A 23702-nucleotide genomic window follows, 5' to 3' on the forward strand; every position below is an offset into this window, starting at 1 on the left:
TCCAGGAGCCCCTGTCCTTGAACACTGAACAACGTGTCCTCGATGGGAATAGAGAGGGAGGACAGGATTTTTCCGTTCTCCGGATAAGGGTTAACACGGGCATGCAGGGTGCTCGCACCAGCTAGCTTCCAACATGTACCCTAGGCTTTGAAATCGTTCCCTAGGCAAAACAAAACAAAAACAAGGATGCCTGGGTGGCTCAGGGGGTTAAAGTCTCTGCCTTCGGCTCAGGTCATGATTTCAGGGTCCTGGGATTGAGCCCAGTACCAGGCTCTCTGCTCAGTGGGGAGTCTGCTCCCCCCCGCCCCCCGCCTTTCTCTCTGCTGCTTCTGATCTCTGTCTGTCAAATAGATAAATAAAATCTTAAAAAAAAAAAAAACACCCTACATTCAACAGTAATTCCTGGGATAACGCCATCTGCGAGTTGCAATCAGTCATTAATGAGTCTCGGGTGTGGAAACGTGACCCCTACCATAAGTACTCTGATTTCCTAAAAGGTAAAGAGTGGGCATTCCTGACTTTGGGCAGCTTTTGTAATAGAAAGCATTACGTCGGCCATGAGTTGATTTATGAAGAACTTCCTGCTTGCGGATCCATATATAATTTCTATCTGAAACACCCCAGCGTCTTCAACCCAGCCTCTTAGAATCCGCTGAGATCCCAAGCCAAGGTGGGCACGCTGCCCGGACGATGTCTCCTTATGGGAAACTGCTGAGTCGACCACCAGCCTTCTGAAGAAGGGTTGGTGCGATCCTCCCAAGCAAGCTATTCCCGGAAAGGCCTGGAGATCCCGGCCGTGTTCAGCTGTGATGAGAACTGTTTCTGTTTCACCACAAATGCAGGAATCAACATGCCCCAGGACCTTTACACAAGTACGTGCTTCTTAGAGCGGACTTCTCTGTACAAAAAAATCTATGTGTACACCAAGAATGACACTTCTTTTTGTCTTCTGGAATTTGCTGCTGACCAACTTTTCCCCAGTGCTCTGGTCAGCCTCCCGTGGCCAGCAACACCACCCACTCTGAGAGGTTTAAGTCAAAGGGACTGAATCCGAGCAGGTGCATGTTTACAAGGTCATTCGGGGCAGGAGAAGCAGCTTTCGTAGGGTCCCCAGGTGCACATCTCAGGTCACCAAACTGTCTAAATCTAAATCAAGAAATTGTTAGCACTGCTGCTTCTCGTGGACTGGCACTGTTTCCACGGAATCAGCCACTGCTCGGGATTCCCAGGCTCCAGATCTGAGCAATACGGCCAGCCTCTAACTCATACAAGCAGGGAAGGAGATTTTGGCCTTCCCCGTGTAACTCTGCTCCAGTTCAGTCTCCCACCAGAGCATCCAGTTGGCGGCCCTGGAGATCAAAGTTAACAAGGAGATGGGGTTCCGGGTTTTGTGTCCAACCTTGCTCTGGAAGCGCGCTGAAAGCTTGTGCCCAGCGGCCACCCCAGCTGGGAGCCACACCGTTGAACGGCTCCCAGCCCCATTGGGAGTTTCTTCTCCTCTTCTCCAAGGACAAGAGGTCCTCTTCCAATGGTTTAGAGGCATAAACATGACTTCTGACTACTTTGCACTTGATTCTCATAAAGTATTCTTATTCCTGTAAACTTAGAATAGATTCAAATAAAGCAAAATTTCCACTAAAGCATTACATTGGTGAAATTTAGAACCCCATTAAAATGACTTCACAAAAGAAAATTTCTAATTTATTGAGTACACTGTATTTTCATGGCAGAAAGCACCATAATTTCTACGTGTGTATTTTACGCACACATTGCCCATAAAAGTAAAAGCTATAACATGTGGCTTATTTCTCTCCCAATTTTCCAGGGTGGAAATGTTTTCTACTTCTACTCACCTTAAATGCTTTCTTTATTCTTTCTTCAACTGCTTCCAGTTGGGAATCTAGGTCCTTTGATACAAAAAGTATTGGTTATTTTAGCATAGAAAATAGTTTCCAGACTTCTATTCTCCTGAAAGTTTTGCATTTCGTTTGAGTCTGAGACTTGGTGATGTTCAGTTGTGTCCCCTCTAAGGCTCATAATCAGTCTTGCTTTGTCTCTTCTTCAGGGGAAGAAACAAGAGGCAATTTGGTCATTGTGGGAAGCCATTTTCCTTCATGGCCACAGGAGAACCCACAGCCCGCTGTGCGGGTCTCTTTGCCAGGCTGCAGGGCTCAAGACACCTTGGCAGAGTTCTCTGTGCAGCCCTGGAATGAGTTACTGCTGCTGGGGCAAAAGCACTTTAGATTACCGGTCTGATAAGTCTGGTTGGCCTCGTTATGAAACCTAATGTGGCCTCATCTTCAAAGTTACTTTGCTGGTGTCACGCGGGCTTTTATCACAGTGCTTCCTCCAAAGACAGAGCGAGAACAGAGCCTGCGGGCTTGGTGCTCTTTGTTTCGAAAGCTGTGCTGTGCCTCTGGTGGTTCACCAGATAGTACTGGGGGAGGTAGAGGACTGACAAGATCAAGGCAGCCTGCGGGGACAGGCCTGAGACACAGGAGTTGGAATTGCATAATTCTTGCTGCCACGGGTTTTATAGGACTCACCGAGATTGCCCTCCACCAAGGGGAGCCTCTGATGCACTTTCACACTCAGGCTAAATTGATAGAATATAATATTAAGTATAGCTTCAAGCCCATTAGCGTTGTATTAACTCTGTCATCTCCAGTCTGTTCCTTTCTTCCCCTCTGCCTCCTGCCTCCTCTTTTTCTTAACTGTATTTCACTTTGCAACTCACAGGTTTTACTTCTACTTTTGACTTTTAGCCTCAGATACTGAGTTCACCTCCTGCCTCCCTAGAAAAAAAAGGGTGGGGCGCTCTTGCACAAGTGTATTCAAATGGACCATAACCCGTTGCATTCAGTTCAATAAAACGCATTCGGCTTGATGAGCCATTCTATCTCACACATTTGCCATCTGAAATCTGTCTTGGCAAATCTGAGTTTGTGTGTTTCCACTTGTTTCTTTTGGCTCTTGGCTGGAGGGTGTCCTCACTGTCCTCCCCTGCCACAAACATCTTTGGAAGTGGCCGGTTTCCTTTCTAAACAAGACCCTTAGCAGGGACCAGGACCCCGTGCTTAGTAGACACTGGGCACTCAAAACGTGTTGGTGGGGTGAGATGAGGAGTTGTATGCGGTGGTCCGTGCGGGGCAGGGTCTGCAGCACCTGGTCCTCATGGTCACATGGAAGAAAATCTGCTCTATCTGGCCTGAGGGTCTGCCCAGGCCAGGGCTTCAGGGGTTTCATAGAAAAACCACCAGATCCTGAGCTGCATTAGCTACAAACCAGATTCCAGCCCCTGACTTAGCAAGCCCGGTAGAAAAAGCACTTCCCGCCACCGGTACCAATAAAGCTACCCACAGAAGAATTCTAACTGGCCCTGCTGGGGTCCTTCCCCCTCTGGATGGCTTTACCTTATCAAGGTGACAGGTTCAAAAGAGCCCGGATCCTCAGCCTCCCTGCAGCCCTGGCATCAGAGCGGGACAAACCATCCTTCTACTGGACCCCCAGCTGCGAGATGGCAAGGTTGTCCAAAGAAACAGAGCTGCGGCCAGACAAACCTCAGCGGTGAGCACATTCCTCGTTCTGGAAGCCCGTGCTCCCTGTGGTCTGAGATCCCTGTCCTCAGAGCCCCTCACTTGTGCCAAGCAGCACAGCCTCTCTTGGGGGCTCCTCCTTCATCAGGCCCCTCGCTTCCTTTAGCCCCCAGGCCTGTGCTTTCGCTCATGTGCCCCCCGCACAGATGCGATGCCCGAGGACCCGAATCTTCTCTGGACCCGAGGCTCCAGTCAAAACAGGTCTTTGCCAGGACACCTGCAGAAGAGGAAACTGTGCTTTACAAGTGGGAAGCTACCGAATGACCTCTAACTTGACAACGTGCTTTGTCACAGTAGGACACAGGGACTTAAAACACAGAAATGCAACAGACCTAAACTCCCAGGAGTAAGTGAAAAACAACAAACAAACAAACCAACCAAAAAAGCCAAACCTGCGTCCCAGTACTACAGGTTCGGGGTGCCTGCGCCGTCTGGGTCAGCTCAGCAACGGAGGGCCTGCCTTGAGCCTGCTTCCTGGGCCCAAGGCCAACGTTCATGATCACTTGTGTTTTCAGAAAGATCTAAGTCATTTTATCAAGTTAATTTTGTCTTTCCTTTTTGGAAGAATTTTTTTATAATTCATTGTTTCGCTGATTTATTTTTCATTGTTTACTACGTGTCCGCTGGGTAAATAGCCCTAAGTCAGGGGTTCTGGCTACAAATGAGAGAAGAGAAAGCTAGTGCTTCAATCCTTAAGATTATAAATGAAGGAAAAGCTAATTAAATGAACTGATTTTTTAAAATTGTGTTTTAGAATATTCTACTTTGTACTAAGCTGAGCAGAGTGAGAAGCTAGCATCACAGTATGTAAAACCGTCCATGGAAAGAGGGAGCGGCGTCAGCAAGATATGCTGCAAATCCACACTGGGTCAGTGATTCGACCCCATGCAAATAAGCCCCCTACTCACTGATGGTGGCCTTGTCCCTGGCCGGAATTCAGGGCCCCCACACTGGAAAGACTGCCAATGGCACCCAGCAACTCTCTCACATTTGCAAAAAACAAAAACACCTTTTATCTTAGCCTCTCAGACACAGGAGCCCTTGTCAACTTGATACTTCTTCATGATGAGTTGCTGCTTTGGAGAAGGGATAATAAGCTTTGGATTAAATGTCCTAAGTGTTTTTGGAAGATCTTATGTGTGTGCTATTTGCTTGTCCTGAATGAAAAATCCAGATGAGCTTTCCTGTCCTCCTGGAGCCACAGACCGATTCGGGTAAATTACCATCTGTCTTAGAAAATAGAAGAAAAGGGGCGCCTGGGTGACTCAGCTGTTAATTGTCTGCCTTTGGCTCAGGTCACGATCCCGGGGTCCTGGGCTGGAGCCCTGCATTAGGCTCCCTGCTCGGTGGGAAGCCTGCTTCTTCCTCTCCCACTCTCTCTGCTTGTATTCTCTCTCTCTGTGTGCAAATAAATAAATAAAATCTAAAAAAAAAAAAGAGAGAGAGAGAGAGAGAGAAAGAGAGAAAGAGCTAGGAGCAGCTGGACAATGGCCCCAAAGATGGCCAGGGTCTGATCCTGGGTTCCTTGAATGTCACCGTCCATGGAAAGTGGACTTCACAGGTGTGACCAAGGATCTTGAGGTAAGAAGATTATTCTGGGCTGTAGCGCTGGAAGCAGGGGAGAAAGACATATGATGAGGGGCCATGAGTCAGGGAGTGAGAATGGCCTCCGTAAGACAGAAAATGCCAGGAATGGATTCTCCCCTAAAACCCCGGAAGGAATCAGGCCAATTGACACCTTGACTTTAGCCCCATAAGACTCCTTTTGGACTTCTGACCTCCAGAACTTTCAGAGAATAAATATGTACAGTGTAAGCCACCAAGTTCATGGTAATTTGTTGTAGCAGCCATAAGAAGCTACTACAGGGACTTCTCATAAAAGGAGCCCCCCCACCCCACTCACCCCAGGAGAGTGAACCAGAAAGGGTTGCTGAGAAATCAACTCCAATTCATGACAAGGTTTTGGTAGGCAGAGAAGTAATTAATAGTTAAAAATCTGTCCTTGTAAGGAGAGAGGTGGTAGGCTCTACACCAGGATGGAGAATTTTTTAAATAAGAATGGCTGCTTTTTCATTTTCCAGTGTCAATATTGGGGAAAGATTCTATACTTACTGAGCTGAACATTTCATAGTCGTCCTATCATCTAGAATGTCTGTCCACCATTCTGTGAGATAGGCACTGTAATCTTCCCATTATCAGTAAGGAAATCGAGGCCATGAGAAGGCACAGAGCTTCCCAAGGTCACGTGGCATAGTGGACCCTGCCTAGTGCCTTCCAGAGCGCTCTTTGGCAATGAATTTCCCTAGCTCCTGGGCATACTGCCAAGCAGACAGCTCTCCATTGTTAATCCTCTTTGGGGATTGCCTGGGCCAAAAAAAAAAAAACCTCCTTCCAAGGGCAGCCACATCCCATGAATGGCCGATAAGAGAGAATAAAGTGATGGCTTCCTCTCAGTTCAGGACGATTTGAGGAATCATCCCATCTTTACAGCTTCCTATACGGTCTATCAAGGACCTTCTTAGGATGGCATCGTAGCTGAACTTCTCCCTCCCCCTCCAGTCCTGCCTCCTCCCTCTCATAGATGTCAAACCCCCAACAGTCTGTAATAAATGTCCTAGACACAAATTTCTATCTCAGAGTCCACGTCCAAGAAAACCCAACCTACCAATGTTTGTTGCATGAATCATGAAGTCAGGATTCTGCTCCAACACCCGTACCCTTTCTGCTTTAATCTAGTGGTCCCTAATGGAGCACAGTATATACATTTATAGGATAGAATCTTCATCTCCTACGTGGAGTGGGTAAGAGATGCTGGTGACAGAAACCCTGGGCTTGGGAAGAAATCTGCAAATCAGCGTTCCTCTAGAAACTGGGAAACGCATCTTCCATTTCCCCTCCCTGCAGATGAATATGTGTTATTTGGACCCCGGCTGTACAGCTTAAATTAAAATAATGCTGAATAGAGAGCACGTGCTCTCAGAAGAGGAATGCTCATCTTTCCTGTAACTACTCAATTTGCCCGCCGATGGATGAATGAGACAGGCTGCCACAGCTCAGGTACCAGTGGCTGCGAATGACCCAAGAATCATCCATCAGGAAAGAGTGGCCTCGGGGGGCTGACAGCACATTTGTTGAGGAGATGGAAAATGGCTCCGAAGCCATGTACATTTAAGGAGGTGTGGCTGCTAATTTGGGGCTTGCCTGTAAGCCTGATCAGTACACTAAGGGATTGGCTTCAAAGATACAAGACTTTCACCCAGAACTTCCCAAACATGACATGATCAGCATTTCACCAAGACGGTGTTTTCCCAAAAAAAAAAAAAAAAAGAGTAAGTGTTTCTCTTACTCTGCTGAAGATGATTAGCTCTCAAAGGACCAGAGTGACCTCATTACAAAACCACAGTCATGGATGACTGTCCCATGGTAGAGGGGACAGCCAATGATGAAGGCATCTTGCCTTGGCACAGCCATAGGAAACAAAATATGTTATGATTTTTTTTTCAATGCTAGAAGCCTGCAGCTTATCTTAATAGACTGCCAAGAACTGCTTTACATTTTGAATTGGAGTTTAACACCTTCCTACATAGCTCCTCTCTAAACTTTTCCCCCAATACCTTTAAAGACACCAGAAAACTAATAAAAGTCAAAGAGCCTCACAGCACTGATAATGCAGATAGACAGTCTAATGACCAAATGTCTGGGATGGAACAGTAACTTTTAGGCAGCCCAAGGTTCACTCCGTGACACAGAGAACACCTTCCTAGGCTTTCCTCACCTTGGAGTCATTTCCCACCTCTGCCACCTGTACCCAGTGGGAGACATCACAGGCCCTGGGTCCCAGGTCTTTGCAGGGGAACAGAGTGGACAACCTGGCAGACAGTGAGGAGGAGAAGCCCAGAGGCAAGGACAGTGGGCAGGAGTGGCGACAGGAGCAGCTTTGGTGAGATGATGAGATACAGTCCCATGGAGCAGGACCCGTATGCACCAGGACAGCTCTGAGATGAGAATCACGGGGTCTCTCACGTAGGCAGAAAGCCAGGCCAAGTGTAACCCGCCTGTTAGTAAATACTAACTCTTGCCTGCAGAACTAAGTGAAGAAACTTCCCTCTGAAAATGGTGCACTGCAGTGTCTGGAAAAACCTCTTGAGTAGCACCAGCCTCCTAAGGGGAAGGTCAATGTCGACACCGCTGATGACCCCAAAGACAACAGCAGGACAAATGAAATACAAACAATAATTTTCAAGGTCTAAGATGAGTCACAAAAAGATAAATAACCCCAATGTTTAAGGGAGCAATGCACTTAAAGAGACATTTCATGTGCAAATGACTGAGAAGCACATGGAAAATTCTCAACATGACTAGTCACGGGGGAAACGCAAGTGAAAACCACAGTGAGCTACCGCCATACCCACGGAGGTGCTGAGCTCAACAAAGCAGATAATAACAAGAATTGGTGAGGACTTGGAGAAGTGGGAACCCTCATACCTTACCGGCAGGAGTGCAAACGGGCTTTTGAACCCAGAGTCACTCCATGACCCAGCATTTCACTCCCATCTCTATATTCAAGAGAAATGAAAACATATGTCCGCATGAAAACTTGTACACAAGTGTTCACAGCAGTATTATTCATATTAGCTAAAGAGTAGAAACCACCCAATGACCCTCAACGGTGCATGGATTTAAAAAATATGGCAGGGGCGCTTGAGTGGCTCAGTCAGTTAAATGTCTGCTTTCAGCTCTGGCCATGATCCCAGAGTCCTGGGATTAAGTCCGCATTAGGATCCCTGCTCAGCAGGGAGCCTGCTTCTCCCTCTCCCTCTCCCTCTCCCACTCCCACTCTCCCTACTTGTGCTCTCTCTCTCTCTCTCTCTGTCAAAAAAAAAAATCTTAAAAATGAAATGAAATAATATAAAATATATGGCATCTCCATAAAACAAAATACTTACTTGGCAATGTAAAGGAATAAATTACTGACAAATGCTAGAACATGGAGGAGCCTTGGAAACATTACAGTAAGCCAAAGGACCAGTCACCAAAGTCAGAGAGACCATGTACATTATGTGATTCCATTCATATGAAATGTCCAGAGTAAGCAAATCTAGAAAGTAGGTTAGTGTTGCTTAGGGCTGAGTGGGGGGGCGGGGAACCACTGAGGGAAAGAATGGGAATAAGATTTCTTTGGAGTGCTGAAAACATGCCAAAATTAGATTGTGGTCATGGTTGCACAACTCAGTGACTATGCTAAAGAAAACATCGAATTGTACATTACAAATAGGTGAATTGTGTGGCATGTGAATTATAGCTCAACATTCTTGTTAAATCTGTGTGGGGGGAGGGAGAGAGAGAGAGAGTTCTGAACTGAAACAGATCCATGTATGCATAAAGCGGACCACAGCATTCCAGAGGGGAAAAAATGAAGAAAAGTCATGTCTTGGCAGATTTCATGTTATTCTTTTGAATTATAAAGATGAAGAAAATATCCAACAAGGAATTTTGGGAGGCGGGGGTGGGTGGAAACACCAAAATGACCTTAAAATGTAGGCCTCGCCTCTAAAAACTTCTACATTTAATAAATGTGTCGTATGCATTACGCAAGCAGAGAAAAGGGATTATTAGCGTGTATTTTGCATTCTTATTTTACTAAAATGACATTGTTGACTATTTTTGAGTCAAAATGTATTTATCTACAAAGTATAAGTATTTTACGTTAAAGACAATTGTTTTTATGAAAGTAATTTGGGTCATCAGAGATCGGAAAGCAAAGAAAAGCCAACAGGAGAGATGCTAGCGTTCCAAGAGGGAGCTATGTCTAGCACTGAAGGTCCTCCGAGGCCCGCAGAGAGCCTGCTATCTTGTCAGAATCTGCTTCATAATTCATAAGACCCAGAGCTAAATGAAAACACAGGACTCTTGTTCAAAACTAAGAGTTTTTGTTTTTTTAAAGATTTTATTTATTTGACAGAGAGAGAGAGAGATCACAAGTAGGCAGAGAGGCAAGCAGAGGGAGAGGGGGAAGCAGACTCCCTGCTGAGCAGAGAGCCCGACGCAGGGCTCGATCCCAGGACCCTGAGACCATGACCCGAGCTGAAGGCAGAGGCCTAACCCACTGAGCTACCCAGATGCCCCAAAACTAAGAGTTTTAAGATGGTGACAGCAGATCATTAGATCAAGCATAAGGGTGCTTCTAAGCACAGGGGCCTGTGGCCTGCACACATAACCCAGTAAGCACTGCATACATGTTTGCATAATGAATCAATGATAGATAACTTCTAGAAAACCTTAATTCACTTATCCTTTATTCCCCCTCAAAAGTTAACAATCACTATGATATAAGTATATTCTATTTTACCATTTTTTCCTGTTCCCCTTCTTTAAAAGTAAAATACTCATTTAATTAAAAAGTCCAAAACAATTAGAATGAACGATGATTCAAATTTATCCTCACTCAAATGTTTTTCCTGAGTTTTCTTTGATCAGGATTTTGACCCATGCAGGACGATCTAATAGACAATAGACGTAAGGGGTGTCAAGCCCTGGATCACGGTGAGGGTTCCATTGTGTGCACAGCATCCTTCCTAGAATGTAATCTTGCGGGAGCACCCAACTCCCTCTCGTCCACTGAGGTGTCTCTGGGACCAGTAGAGAGCCTGGGTCCTAGAGAAGCTCATGTAACACTTCCCAAATGAAACAGAATTCATCAGTTGCAACATGAAAATAGTAAACAGATAAACCGCAATGGTTTATATTAGCAACTGCCACATGGAAAACACTAGTTGGAGGTCAATTTACAACATGAAATGTGGGGACAGCCCTAGTGGACAGAGGGCCTCAAATAATCAACCATTTATCACCTCTTCCTCATGTATGAAATGTCCATAACCATCAAATCTATACAGACAGAAAACACAGGACTGGTTGCCTACAGAGGGGAGAGAAGGGAAGTTGGGGCAGGGAATGGGTAAAACCGGGTTTCCGACCTGTCTTCACTGCAGCTGTCTGACTGGGCTTCAGTTTTCCTGCCCGTAAACTGAATGTCTTGCGTGATCGCTGCCTCACCTGTGATTCCAGGGGACAGAATCCCTTCCCTCTGACAGCAGTGAGCCCTGTGGTCTCACTCCTTCCTGTGGTTTTCCAGCTAAGAGCTGGAGCAGATGGATGGATGCCCACTCAAAACAGAACGGCCTCGAAGACACAGCCTTGCCAAGAGGTTATGCTGACCGTCTCTCAAGTGAACAGAACTTTGTTCCATTCTTGGCCTCCTAAGTATCAGTAACGATAGTCTTACAATAGTGTCAACATAAAAATGCAGGGAGGAAAGACTGTGAGCATTGAATTTTTTTTAAGTGGTTTCTATGGACTAATTATACAAATTCCAGGAAGGATCAAAATTGTTCAATGCCTTAATTTTTCTTTGCTCTGCATGTGTAGACTGACACTGGTGGTAATTGCTTCCAGGTGTTCTAAGTGCCACTGTCAAGGTTTGCCTAGAAAGCAGGCAAAAAACAACTGGGAACACACCAAAATGTGCAGTTGGTAGGATTGATTCGGTTGATCGTCTTCTACTGTTACTGTATTACATGATGGTTGTTCCAGTCTGAAGGGGTTCTTTCACGTTCATAACAAATTGCTATTTTCTTTTCTCTTTTTTAAAAAATTTTTCCTCATTTTGCCAGTTTTTTTTTTTTTTACATTCAATTACTCAATATAGTCTTGAGATTTCAAAAAATCAGGTTGTAATTTTATGGCTCCTGATAAGAATACATTTGAATCAGAACAAAATAAACTCAACAAGAACTGGTACAAAGAGTCACCAAAAACTGGTGTTTTTATTCCACAGAGCTAATAGGAAATAGTTTAGTTTGTAGATCTCTACCCCCACCTCATCAGTGGCAGATGTTAGCGAAATATTCAAGGCGTTTATTACTGGTTGAATTGTGTCCCTCATAAAGACATGCTTGTCTCAATACCCTGTACATGTGAATGTGACATTTTTTGAAAATAGGGTCTTTGCGGATGTAATCAAATTAAGATGAGGTCATTAGCGTGGCTCTGATCCAATTGGCTGGTGTCCCTAGCAGAGGTAGAGGAGAGATGCAGATACACAGGGGAGAAGAGGAGGATAGATGTTGGAGCACTATGGCTACAAGCCAAGGAATTCCAGGACTTGCTGGCAACACCAGAAGCTTGGAGAGAGGCATGGGATAGGGTGTCCCTGGAGCCTTCAGAGAGAGCAGGACTCTGCTGATACCCTGTCCTTAGAATCCTTGCTTCCAGAACTTCAAGTGAATAAATTTCTATTAAAAACCACCCAGCCTGTGATACTTTGTCAGGACTGCTGTTAAGAAACTAATATCATTTTTCATTTCATTTAGAGGAAAAATGTAGTTTTGTGTAAAAATCTAAATAACATTTGGCTTATCATTTTTTAGTGCATTCCAGATATCAACAATGCCTCCCATTTATTGACTACCTTGTGGCAGGAACTGCATTGTTTCATGTAACAGTCAAGAAGACAAGGCTGCAAAACTACCAAAAGCATTTATTTGGGGTCTTTGGGATTGTAATTGGGAGACACAGAATTTACCCCCAAGTCTAACTTATGCTCTGATTTGTGAATTGGTAGCCCAGCGTGGGGTGCAGACTTATAACAGCAAAAACCACAAGGTCAGTAAATTCTTTTGGAAAAAATCTGATGGGTGCTAACAGAGTTTAACTCACTAATACACAATTGGCTATTTAGCTAACAGGTGTTACAGTATCTCTGTTTCAGTCCAAAGTAGAAGGATGTGTTCCAGGAGGTGCAGAGTTGCAACTAAGAAGGTACAATTGACCGAAGTCAAAAGTCTCTGACATTCTAAAAATTGAAACAGAAGTGCATAAGCCCATCTTCCTCAGTATCCTCCAGATTTTGAATGACTCTTAGCAATGCTTACTTCATTTTGTAATGAATCAGACAAAGTAGACTCTATAACAAAAACTGTAACAAGGGACAAAGAAGGACAATATATAATCATAAAGGGAACAATCCAAAAGGAAGAAATAATAATTGAAAATATTTATGTATCCGACAGGGGAGCACGCACATCCATAAAGCAGCTAGTAACAAACATAAAAGAAGTAATTGATAGTAATACAATAATAGTGGGGGACTTTAACATCCCATTTGCATCAATGGATAGATCATCCAAACAGAAAATCAACAAGGAAACAATGACTTTGAACAACACACTGTACCAGATGCATTTAACAGATATATTTGGAACATTCCATCATAAAGCAGCATAATACACATCTTTTCAAATGCACATGGCACGTTCTTCAGAATAGATTACATATTAACCCACAAAACCAGTCTCAACAAATTAAAAAAGATAAAAGTCATAGCATGCACCACTTTAGACCACAGTTACATGAAACTAGAATCAACCACAAGAAAAAATCTGCAAAGAACACAAACACATGGAGGTTACATAACATACTACTAAACAATGAATGGATCAACCAAGAAATCAAAGAGGAAATTAAAAAATACATGGAGACAAATGAAAATGAAAACCCAACGGTCCAAAATCTTTGGGATGCAGCAAAACCAACTCTAAGAGAAGTTTATAGTAATACAGGCCTATCTCAAGAAGCAAGAAAAATCTCAAATAAAGAATAACCTTACACCTAAAGAAGCTAGAAAATATAAAAGGAAGAACAAACAAAACCCAAAACTGGTAGAAGGAAGGAAATAATAAAGATTAGAGCAAAAATAAGCGTTAGAGAAAATTAAAAGGAAACAACAGAACACATCAATGAAACCAGAAGCTGATTCTTTGAAAAGATCAATAAAATTAATAAACCTTTAGCCAGACTCACTGAAGCAGGAGAGAGAAAAAGAGAGAGAGAATACAAACAAAACCAGAAATGAGAGAGATAAATAACAACCATCATCACAGATGTACAAGGACCACAAGAGAACATTATGAAAAATTATATGCTAACAAATTCCACAATCTACAAGAAATGGATCAATTCCTAGAAACATAACCTATCAAAACTGAAGCAGAAAGAAATAACGCATTTCAAGACTGATTACCAGCAAGGAAATTGAATCAGTAATCAAAAAACTCCCGAAAAGTAGAAGTCCAGGACCATATGGCTTCACAGGTGAATTCTACCAAACACTTAAAAAAAGTTACTACGTAGCCTTCTCAAACTATTCCAAAAAATAGAAAAGCAAGAAAAGCTTCCAAGTTCATTTTACGAACCCAGCACCACCCCGATAACAAAACCAGATAAAGACACTAACGAAAAAAGAGAACTACAGGCCAATGATGATGAAAATAAATGCAAAAATCCTCAACAACAAAATCCTCAATGAAATATTAGCAAACCGAATCCAACCATATATTAAAAAAATTCACCATGACCAAGTGGGATTTATTCTGGGGATGAAACATGGTTCAATAGTCACAAATCAATCAGTGTAATATATCATGTCAATAAAAGAAAGGATAAAAACCATATGATTTATTCAATAGGCATAGAAAAAGAAACATTTTGACAAAGTACAATATCCATTCAAGATAAAAATTCTCAGCAAAGTAGATTTAGAGGGAACATATTATAATATAATAAAGGCTATATATGAACTTACAGCTAACATCATACTCAATGGGGAAAAACTGAGAGCTTTTCCTCTTAGGTCAGGAACAAGACAAGGATATCTACTCTTACCTCTTATATTTTTATTGAACAGAGTAGTGGAAGTCCTAGCAACAATGATCAGACAACAAAAAGAAATAAAAGACATCCAAATTGGTAAAGAAGAAGTAAACCTTTCACTATTTGCAGATTACATGATTCTATGAAAATCCTAAATACGCCACCAAAAAGCTAATAGAACTGATACAGAAATTCAGTAAAGTCACAGGAAACAAAATGAATGAATAGAAATGCATTGCGTTTCTATACACTAATAATGAAGCAGCAGAAAAAGAAATTAAGAAAGAAATCCCATCTGCAATCACACCAAAAATAACAAGATACCCAGGAATAAACCTAACCAAGGAGGTGAAAGACCTCTACTATGCAAACACAAAGCACTGAAGAAAGTAACTGAAGAGGACACAAGAAATGGAAAGACATTTTGTGCTTATGGATTAGAAGAACAAATATTGTTACAATGTCCATATGACTCAAAGCAACCTACACATTTAATTCAATCCCTCTCAAAATACCACCAGCATTTTTCACAGAGCTAGCACAAAGTATCCTAACATTTGAATGGAATCACCAGAGATGCTGAATAGCCAAAGCTCTTTTGAAAAAGAGGAACAAAGCTACAGGCATCACAAGTGCAGACATCAAGTTGTACTACAAAGCTGCAGACATTAGGGATGCCTGGCTGGTTCAGTCGGTAGAGCACGTGACACTTGATCACAGGTTTGTAAATTCGAACCCCACGTTAGGTGTAGAGATTACCTAAAAATAAAATCTTAAAAAAAAAAAGCTGTAGTAATTAAAACAGGATGGTACAGACACAAAATTGGACACCTAGATCAATAGAACACAATAGAAAGCTCAGAAATAAACCCAAGATATATGGTCAATTAATCTTCGACAAAGCAGGAAAGAATATCCAATGTGAAAAAGACTGTCTCTTCAACAAACAATGCTGGGAAAACTAGACAGCAGCATGCAAAAGAACGAAACTGGCCCAGTTTCTTCTACCACACACAAAAATATCCTCACAGTGAATTAAAGACCTAAATGTGAGACCTGAAACCATAAAACTTCTAGAAGAGAGCACAGGCAGTAATTTCTCTGACATCAGCTGTAGCAGCATTTTTCCAGCTATGTCTCCTGAGGCAAGAGAAATAAAAGCAAAAATAAACTACTGGGACTTCATCAAAATAAAAAGTTTCTGTGCAGCAAAGAAAACAGTCAACAAAAACCAAAAGATAACCTACTGAATGGAAGAAGATATTTGCAAGTGATATATCTAACAAAGGGATATTTCCAAAGTATTTAAAGAACTTATACAACTGAACACCAAAAAAAACCCCCAAATAATCTAATTAAAAAGGGTAGAAAACATGATAGGCATTTCTTCAAAAAAGGTATACAGGTGGCCTACAGACATATGAAAAGATGTTTAACTTCACTCATCATAGGAGAAATGCAAATCAAAACCACAACGTGATACCGCCTCTCCCCTGTCAAAATGCTAAAATAAAAAGCCCTAGAAACAACCAGTGTTGACGAGGATGTGGAGAAAAAGGAACCCTCATGCACCGTTGGTGGGAATGCAAACTGGTACAGCCACTGTGGGAAACAGTATGGAGGTTCCTCGGAAGGTTGAAGATAGAATTACCAGATGATCCAGTAATTCCACTGCTGGGTATTTACCCAAAGAATCTGAAAACACTGATCATAAAAACACACGCAGCTCTAAGTTCCTTTCAGCATTATTTATAATAGCCAAATTACGGAAGCAGTCCATGTGTCCATCTATAGAAGAATGGGTAAGAAAGAAGTGGCATATATATATATTTTATATATATATATATATACATATAAAGGATGAAATACATATATATTCTCTCTATATATAAAAGATGAAATCTTGCCTTTTGCAACAGCATGAATGGCTCTAGAAGATATAAGTCGGTCAGGAAAAGACAAATATACAATTTCACTCAGAAGTGGAATTTAAGAAACAAAACAAATGGACAAAGAAGAAAGAGACCACCCAAAAAAACGAACTCTTAAGTACACAGAACAAACTCACGGTTACCAGGGGGAGCAGTGGTAGGGGCTGGGGGAAACAGGTCAAGGGAATTAAGGGTGTACTTACCATGATGAGCACTAATGTATGGTATTGCTGAATCACTATACTGTAGGTCTGAAACTAACATAGCACTGTATGTTAATTACATGGGATTAAATTTTAAAAATGCATTCAGTACACCTGACCTGCTAAACATCACAGCTTAGTCCAGACTACCTTGAATGTTCTGAGAACGTGTACATGAGCCTGTAGTTGGGCAAAATCATCCAACACAAAGCCTTACTGCTTCCATGTGCTCCTAAAATCACGGTTAGGTGGGCACCCACAGACTCTGCTTTAACCCAACGCCCACCCTTCTGTTTCTGAACCTCTGAAGATACCAGTGGAACGCTCCGTCATTACAGCCTAAGAGACAATTAATGAAAATAATAGATTTTCCTTGGTAGCACACCATGACTAACTTCAATGGGATTTCTTTGCCATTGAACAAATTGCTAACAACATAAGGACTCATAAACCTAAGTGAAAGGTTATTTCACTTGAAAATAAAATCAACAATGCTTAATAAACTTGAATTTCAAATGAAGCCGTAATTGCTTTTTGCCGAGACTACTCTAGTAATTTAATACCCTACACCAATGCGGAACAAATAAATCTAAGAGTTTAAGCTTGGGATTAAGAAAGGGCTTTCCTCTCAGCAAGATTATTGCATAAACAGTCTGTAGGGCAGTAATCAATGAGACGTATGCGCAGGCAGTAGCTCCGTCTCAGAAGCTGGACTGCCTTGGATCAATATACTGGCCCCTGGCTCAGGGATCTTGAATAACTCACTGACCCTCCCTTGGGCCTGAATTTCCTACTTTCTAAAATGAGGATGATAACTTGTACCTCCACTGGGTGGTTAGGCAGATGGTGTTAATACATTTAGTGCCTAGAACAGGGCCTAGCACGTACCAGCAGTCAGTAAGAGTTGAAGCTACTATTATCATTCAGATTATTATTTTTTTTCAAATGCCTATTCTTATCAACACATTCTTTTCTGTATCCCCATTTAGAGAGAAGATTGAGGAACGAACTGGGTTAGTCTCTACGGGAAGCCCCAGGGCATCCCCAGTTCATCCGTAACCCCCGGCTCCCGTGCCTGAGTGGACAAGGGAATGAACCCAAGAGGTATGGCCATCCCCCGTCTCAGGAAGCCGGCTTACCCAGGGCTGGAGCCACATGGCTTCACTGAGCTCAGTGCTGAGTAATTAAATTGAGGGCTCTTAGGACAAAAGCCCAGAACTGGGCACCCAAAGACAAGAAATGGGGGTGGGGGTTGGCTGGCGCCTTCTCTTCAATTAATTACGTAATGCAGCATCTTTGGGGAAACCTAGGTTTACATATCCTTACATATCCATATGCTTATTTAATTTACAAAAGAGAATATAAGATGTACACTAAGTTCTTTCTCAACTATCAAGTGTTTCTGGTGTCTTTGATGTATGAGTCAATAAAAGCATTCATTTGGGCAATGGAGCGTACGCTAGGGAAGCAGGTTTCAGGAAGAGGTTAATGTTTATTGATCACTGACGAGTGCTGGGCATTTGATACAGTCATTCTTTTTTAAATTCTGTATCAAGTTCTTATGCTAGGTTTCTTACCCATTTTAAGGAAAGGGTGTGGATGCTCAGAGCAGTCCAGTAATTTGGCCCATATAACACAGCAAAGCAGAATTCGGCGTTCTGGTCCTGACCATCCCTCCCAGGCTCTCTGGCCTCCGGGAAGTCCAGCTCTACAGGGGTCCACTCACTGCACACCTGGGGTCCCGTCCTCCAGCGGCTGGCCTGTTGCTTAATCTTGCACGTCCTTTACCTTTAAACTGCATCAGATTAACAGCCTTTGAGTGTTTCCAGGACCTCTGGAATTCCAAATAGATCTTTCCTTCCAGCAGCTCTGCTGTGTCTAGGGCAGCTCCAGCATCCTGGGAGGCGAGTTTCAACATCTTTCTCCTGCTGTGCCATCAAAATTCTCCGCACACCTGATAAACCTGTTCAGTCCTCTCAGCGAAGCCTGCGGAGCTGGGAAACGAGTGGGTGAACCAAATGTGAGTTTCACTGGGTTTTCTTCTAAAGCAGTAAAGTGATTTGCTTATCTATTCAGATTTATCCCTAATTTCAATCCTGCTTTGCCTTTTTAAATTTTAGACAACAAGCAGGTAACACCACCAGCTTGCTTGCTTTTTTTTTTTTTTTTTTGGCCTCCTGGGGTTCCTTGGAGCCACCTTTCCAGCTGTAACAAGGAGTCAGATTCCATCTCTCCCTGGGCTGCCTCCTAAAGCTCGGATGGCAGGCAAGCCTGCTCCGCTCTCTATGCTGATGATCTCTCAAGTTAAAGCTTCATTATTCCTTTTTGGCAGAAGAAGTCCTAAGATTGATACAGAATATCTAATCACGTTGGAAGAGGAACTACGGACCTTCATTTCTTAAAAATCTCCCTGGTAGCTTCGTGCACATGCATTCTTCCGAATGAACTTGACGCACCCCGGTCCTCTGCCATCATCAGAAAAACTGTTGAGATGAGATTTCAGGGCCAGCAGCTGTCAGGAGGCAGCGGTTTGGGCAGCAATTTTGTTGCAGTTTTCTGACGTGCTGGGGTGATGTTAGAATAGCAGTGTCTTTGAGGGCTCACGCTGGAGACTGCAGAGCCCAGCGCCAGTGAATGCAGCTGGGAGGTTCATTAGTGAACCAGCAGGACCAGAACAGAATTTTGTAAAGTAATTGCAAGGCTCTGAAGATATTTCCAATTCCTTTTTTTTCCCCTTCAAGTTTTAGGATCAAAGCTGAGGCACCTGAACTTCAGGAAAAGAAAGGCCAGGGCGGGGCCGAGCGGAGGGAGAACGCAAGATCCCAGATGACCTTCAGAGCAGAGGAAGGGCTGAACCGTGAACTGCGGGGTTGTCTTTTGTTTCATTTTAATGTTATGTGAGTTACCATACTGTACATCGGTAGTTTTTTGTTTGTTTGTTTGCTCTTTTAAAGGTATTTGTTTTCTTTCTTTCTTTCTTTGTTCTTTTAAAGGTATTTGTTTCTTTCTTTCTTTCTTTCTTTCTTTCTTTCTTTCTTTTTAAAGGATTTATTGACTTGACAGAGAGGGAGAGAAGGAGAGAGAGCACACGCAGGGGGAGCAGCAGAGGGAGAGGGGGAAGCAGGTTCCCTGCTCAGCAGGGAACTGGATGCGCCACTCAGTCCCAGGACCCTGAGATCATGACCTGAGCCAAAAGCAGAGGCTTAACCCACTGAGCCACCCAGGCGCCCCACATCATTAGTTTTTGATGTACTGTTCCAAGATTCACTGTTCGAGTATAACACCCAGGGCTCCATGCAATCCGTGCCCTCTTTAATACCCGTCGCCAGACTCACCTATCCCCAGACTCAGCCATCCCCCACCCTCCTACCCTTTGAAATCCCCAATTGTTTCCCGGAATCCATAGTTTCTCTTAATTCTGATTTTCTGAATTTCAATTGCACTGGAGTCTGTGGTAAGTCAGGAGCTGTTGGCATCTCCTCTCACTGAAACCCCAGGTTGCCCTAGTGAGGATAGTTCATTCACTGTTATGTAACAATTCCCAAGGAAATCATTGCCTGGTTGTTGAATTAATTGATATCCTGGAAGGCCTAGAGGGAACCCCTGTGGGTGACCATGTGGCTCCTTCTTAATGGGAAGAATAGAACATTACTAAGGGAAACACTATTTTTTCTCTTCTTTTTTGTTTATGAGTTAAGAGAAAAAAGAGGTGTTTGGGAGTTGTGGAATGGAAGAAACAACGCGTAACTGAATACGGTAATCATGTTATTCGGGACAGGCGTACCCTGCAGTTATGTTTATTACTGTGTGACATGTGTTTCCACATGTTTTGGAGTCTGTTTTTATAGGATCCATAGACAAGGATTATTATTATTATTATTATTATTATCACCAAAGTGTTGAGAATATCCTTGAACTTGTTATGGCGGTACGAGCACTGAAGTACACTCTGATTCTGGGTAACATTAATGGGCCTGGACATTTGTGGTGGGCCCTGAAAACCCATTCAAACTGTCATAGACTTCTTTAGAGAAACTTGGTGTTAACACTGAGAATGCGCCAACAGACCGTCCAACCAAAACCACAGGCCGGCGAGACATTCAGAGCCTCGGGCATGGCCTCCGAGAGACAGAAGAGGTCCTTCATGGGATCTCTTTGAAGATTCTAGAAGAAAAAGAGAAAACATCTGTTTACTTGATGTGGTTGGTTAGCTTTGGAAAGATGATGTCATGAAGATTGGGCTTTGCTAACCTGATCAGTCACAGTTCATGTGTGACATACAACTGGTAAACAAATGACTAAAGAAATAGGGCCAGTATTGACCAAGGGCAACTCTTTCCTACTACTTAATGGAATGGCAACCCAAAATGGCACAACTCAAGGAAATCTAGGAAGAAAAGAGGTTGGGTGTTTTTTGTTTTTTGTTTTTTGTTTTTAGTTGAAATATTTATTGAGATAACTGTGCATTCTGAGTGCCCTGCCTACCCGTTACCCAGTACCCCCCCTACACACAATGGTAACATCTTGGAAAGCTATGATATGATATCACAATCAAGATATTCACGTTAGTACAACCTACCAATTTCACTGTGATTTCCCCAGTTTTACTCGTTTGTCTATGTGTGTGTTTAGCGCTATGCCATTTTATCACATGAATATCCACCACCACAATCTGGATACAGAAAAGTTCTGTATTCCTCTTCTTTCTTTTTGTAAACCACGTTCACCTTCTTGCCAACCCCACCTCAGCCTTCCCTCCACCCAGTCCCCAAGCCTTGGCACCCACTTATATGTTCTGCATTGTTAAATTTTTATTATTTCAAAAATGTTATATAAATGGAGTCATACCGTATGTAACCTTTTGTTTGTTTTTTCCTTCAATGTGAATCCTTTAGAAATTCATCCAAGCTGTTGGCATATCAATGTTTTTTTCCCTCCCATTGTGGAGTGGCAGTCTGTGGTATGGGTGTACCAAAGTTGATTTAACATTCATCTCTGAAGGACACCTGGGTTATTCCCAGTTTTTGGTTATTATGAATAAAGTTATGGTGGACATTTGTAAAAGGTTTTTGGTGTGAACATAAGTTTTCATTTCTTTGGAATAAGTGCCCACAGGTGCAATCACTGGACTCTATTATATTTGGGTGTTTGGTTTTATAAGACACTGTTAGCCTGCGTTCAAGAGTGGCTGTACTGTTCCATCCCCAACAACAACTTGTGAGTGATCCAGTTTCTCCCCATTTTTGTCAACATTTGGTTTTATCTCTATATTTTTTCTCTACATTCATCTCTACCTCTATATTTTAGCCATCCTAAGAGTTGTGTAGTGATAGCTCATTGTGGTTTTCATTTGAATGTCTCTGGCGGCTAAGGATGTTGATCATCTTTGCAGGTACTGTCTTGCCATCTGTGTGTTTTCTGTGACAGAGGTCTGTCACCATCTTACCCATTTGCTATTTGGAGTGTTGTATTTTTCACTGTTGAGTTTGAGGGTTCTTTATATATTCTAGGTACTAGTCCTCTGTGAGACGTGTGGTTTTCAGGGATCTTCTCTGAGTCTCTGGCTTGTCTTTTCATTTTCTTCATATGTTATTCAAAGAATAAGTTTTTTAAATTTGATAGTCTAATTTAGCACTTTTTCTTTTTATGGATTGTGTTTTGGCAGCAAGTCTATGAACTCTTTGCCTAGATCCCAGAGTTTTCCTCCTATAGTTTGTGTAAGTTTTATAGCTTCGGAGTTTGCACTTAAGGCCATGATTCATTTTGAGTTAATTTTTGTATAAGGTGTAAGACTTAGTTGAAGTTCCATTTTTGCCCAAAGATGTTCAACTTCTCCAGCAACATTTGTTGAAAAGGTTATCTCTCATGTCCCCTCCATCAAATTGTCATGCATTTTGTCAAAAGTCAGTTGAGCATGTTTGCACATGTCTCTTTCTGGTCTTTATATTCTGTTCCACTGATCTATGAAAAGGGAATTCTTTAAATTGCTTTAGGACTTAAAAAAATCCACTTAGTTTCGTTGTTTGTTTTGGGCCTTTGAATAAGCATACTGTGCACTTTTAGTTTCTCATAATTACTAATCGCTATATGAGTTTAGAAAATAAAGACACACATACATACCTCTCTATATAAAAGGATACATGTAGACACATACATCAGGTATGTGATATATATAAATACACATTGCGTATATATATGTTATTATAAAAAACTCTTTTGTATAAGTTACTAAAAACACATCACATCATAAGTTATTATTAAAGCTTTATGATTTCATAGTTAGAAATAACTTTTCCTATATTATCCTTAGAGTAACAAAAATCTAAGTTTAGATGTAACTTTCTGGAAATTGTGGTGTAAAATAGAGGAATCTATCTAGTATCTAATTCTAGGTGGTTTCCCGGAAACTATACTTTTTATAAATCATCTTTATTATTTTGTTCATTTTCAGATTAGTACTAAAAATTCAGAAGAGTTATGTTTGGGAGAGTTGTAAAAGGTTCATAAAATGTTATTTATTATGTAATGAATATCAGTTCAATGAGAATGCCACCAATTCCCAGTGTGCCAAAGATTCACACAAGTGTTGTGAGAAATCCAAAAGAAATAGACAAGCCTATCCTCCCCTGGAAACAAGTACACTTATAAAAGTAGCCAGATACAAACTGAGAGTCCCACACAACACAAAAGAAGGGCAAGTGTTATATGACGCTTGTGAACCAGCGTTGAAGGAGTTCAGCAGGTGGGACAGGTGATTCTGCAGCAGGGTTAACCTTGGGACTCTGCTTACACAGTCAAAATGTTCAGCCTGGTTTTCAAAGCACCTGCAGGGTTTGAGTTGGCAGAGAGAGAGCAGCTGACAGCCATCCCAAATGGATTTTGGAAGTGCGACATGAGCCGAGGCCGGAGCATGAAGCTTTGAAGGCTGCTTCGTGGGATAAAAGCCCAGTTTGATTAGAGCTAAAGGTATATCAGGGAAGTTGTAAAAGAGAGATTGGATAGTTGTCAGATGTGTTTAATGAATACCTACATGTCTAGAGTGGAGGTTTGTCGCTTTGAGCCAAAATTCTGATAGGAAACCCTTCGGGTAGGCAAGCAACCTAATCGAGTCACTAAGTAATACCCACTCTGTGCACTTGTCACTCAAACCTTCAGATGCAGAGAGCGGTGACTGCAGGTTTAACTCTAAAGCTCTTGAGCTCCCAAGTCACTGTTAAAGACCCGTTTCTCAATTCGAATCAACGCTGGGGCAGGGTTTGAGA

This window comes from Enhydra lutris, unplaced genomic scaffold, assembly GCF_002288905.1.
Source record: "Enhydra lutris kenyoni isolate GAN:26980312 unplaced genomic scaffold, ASM228890v2 scaffoldscaffold32, whole genome shotgun sequence".
In the NCBI taxonomy this organism is placed as follows: Eukaryota; Metazoa; Chordata; class Mammalia; order Carnivora; family Mustelidae; genus Enhydra; species Enhydra lutris.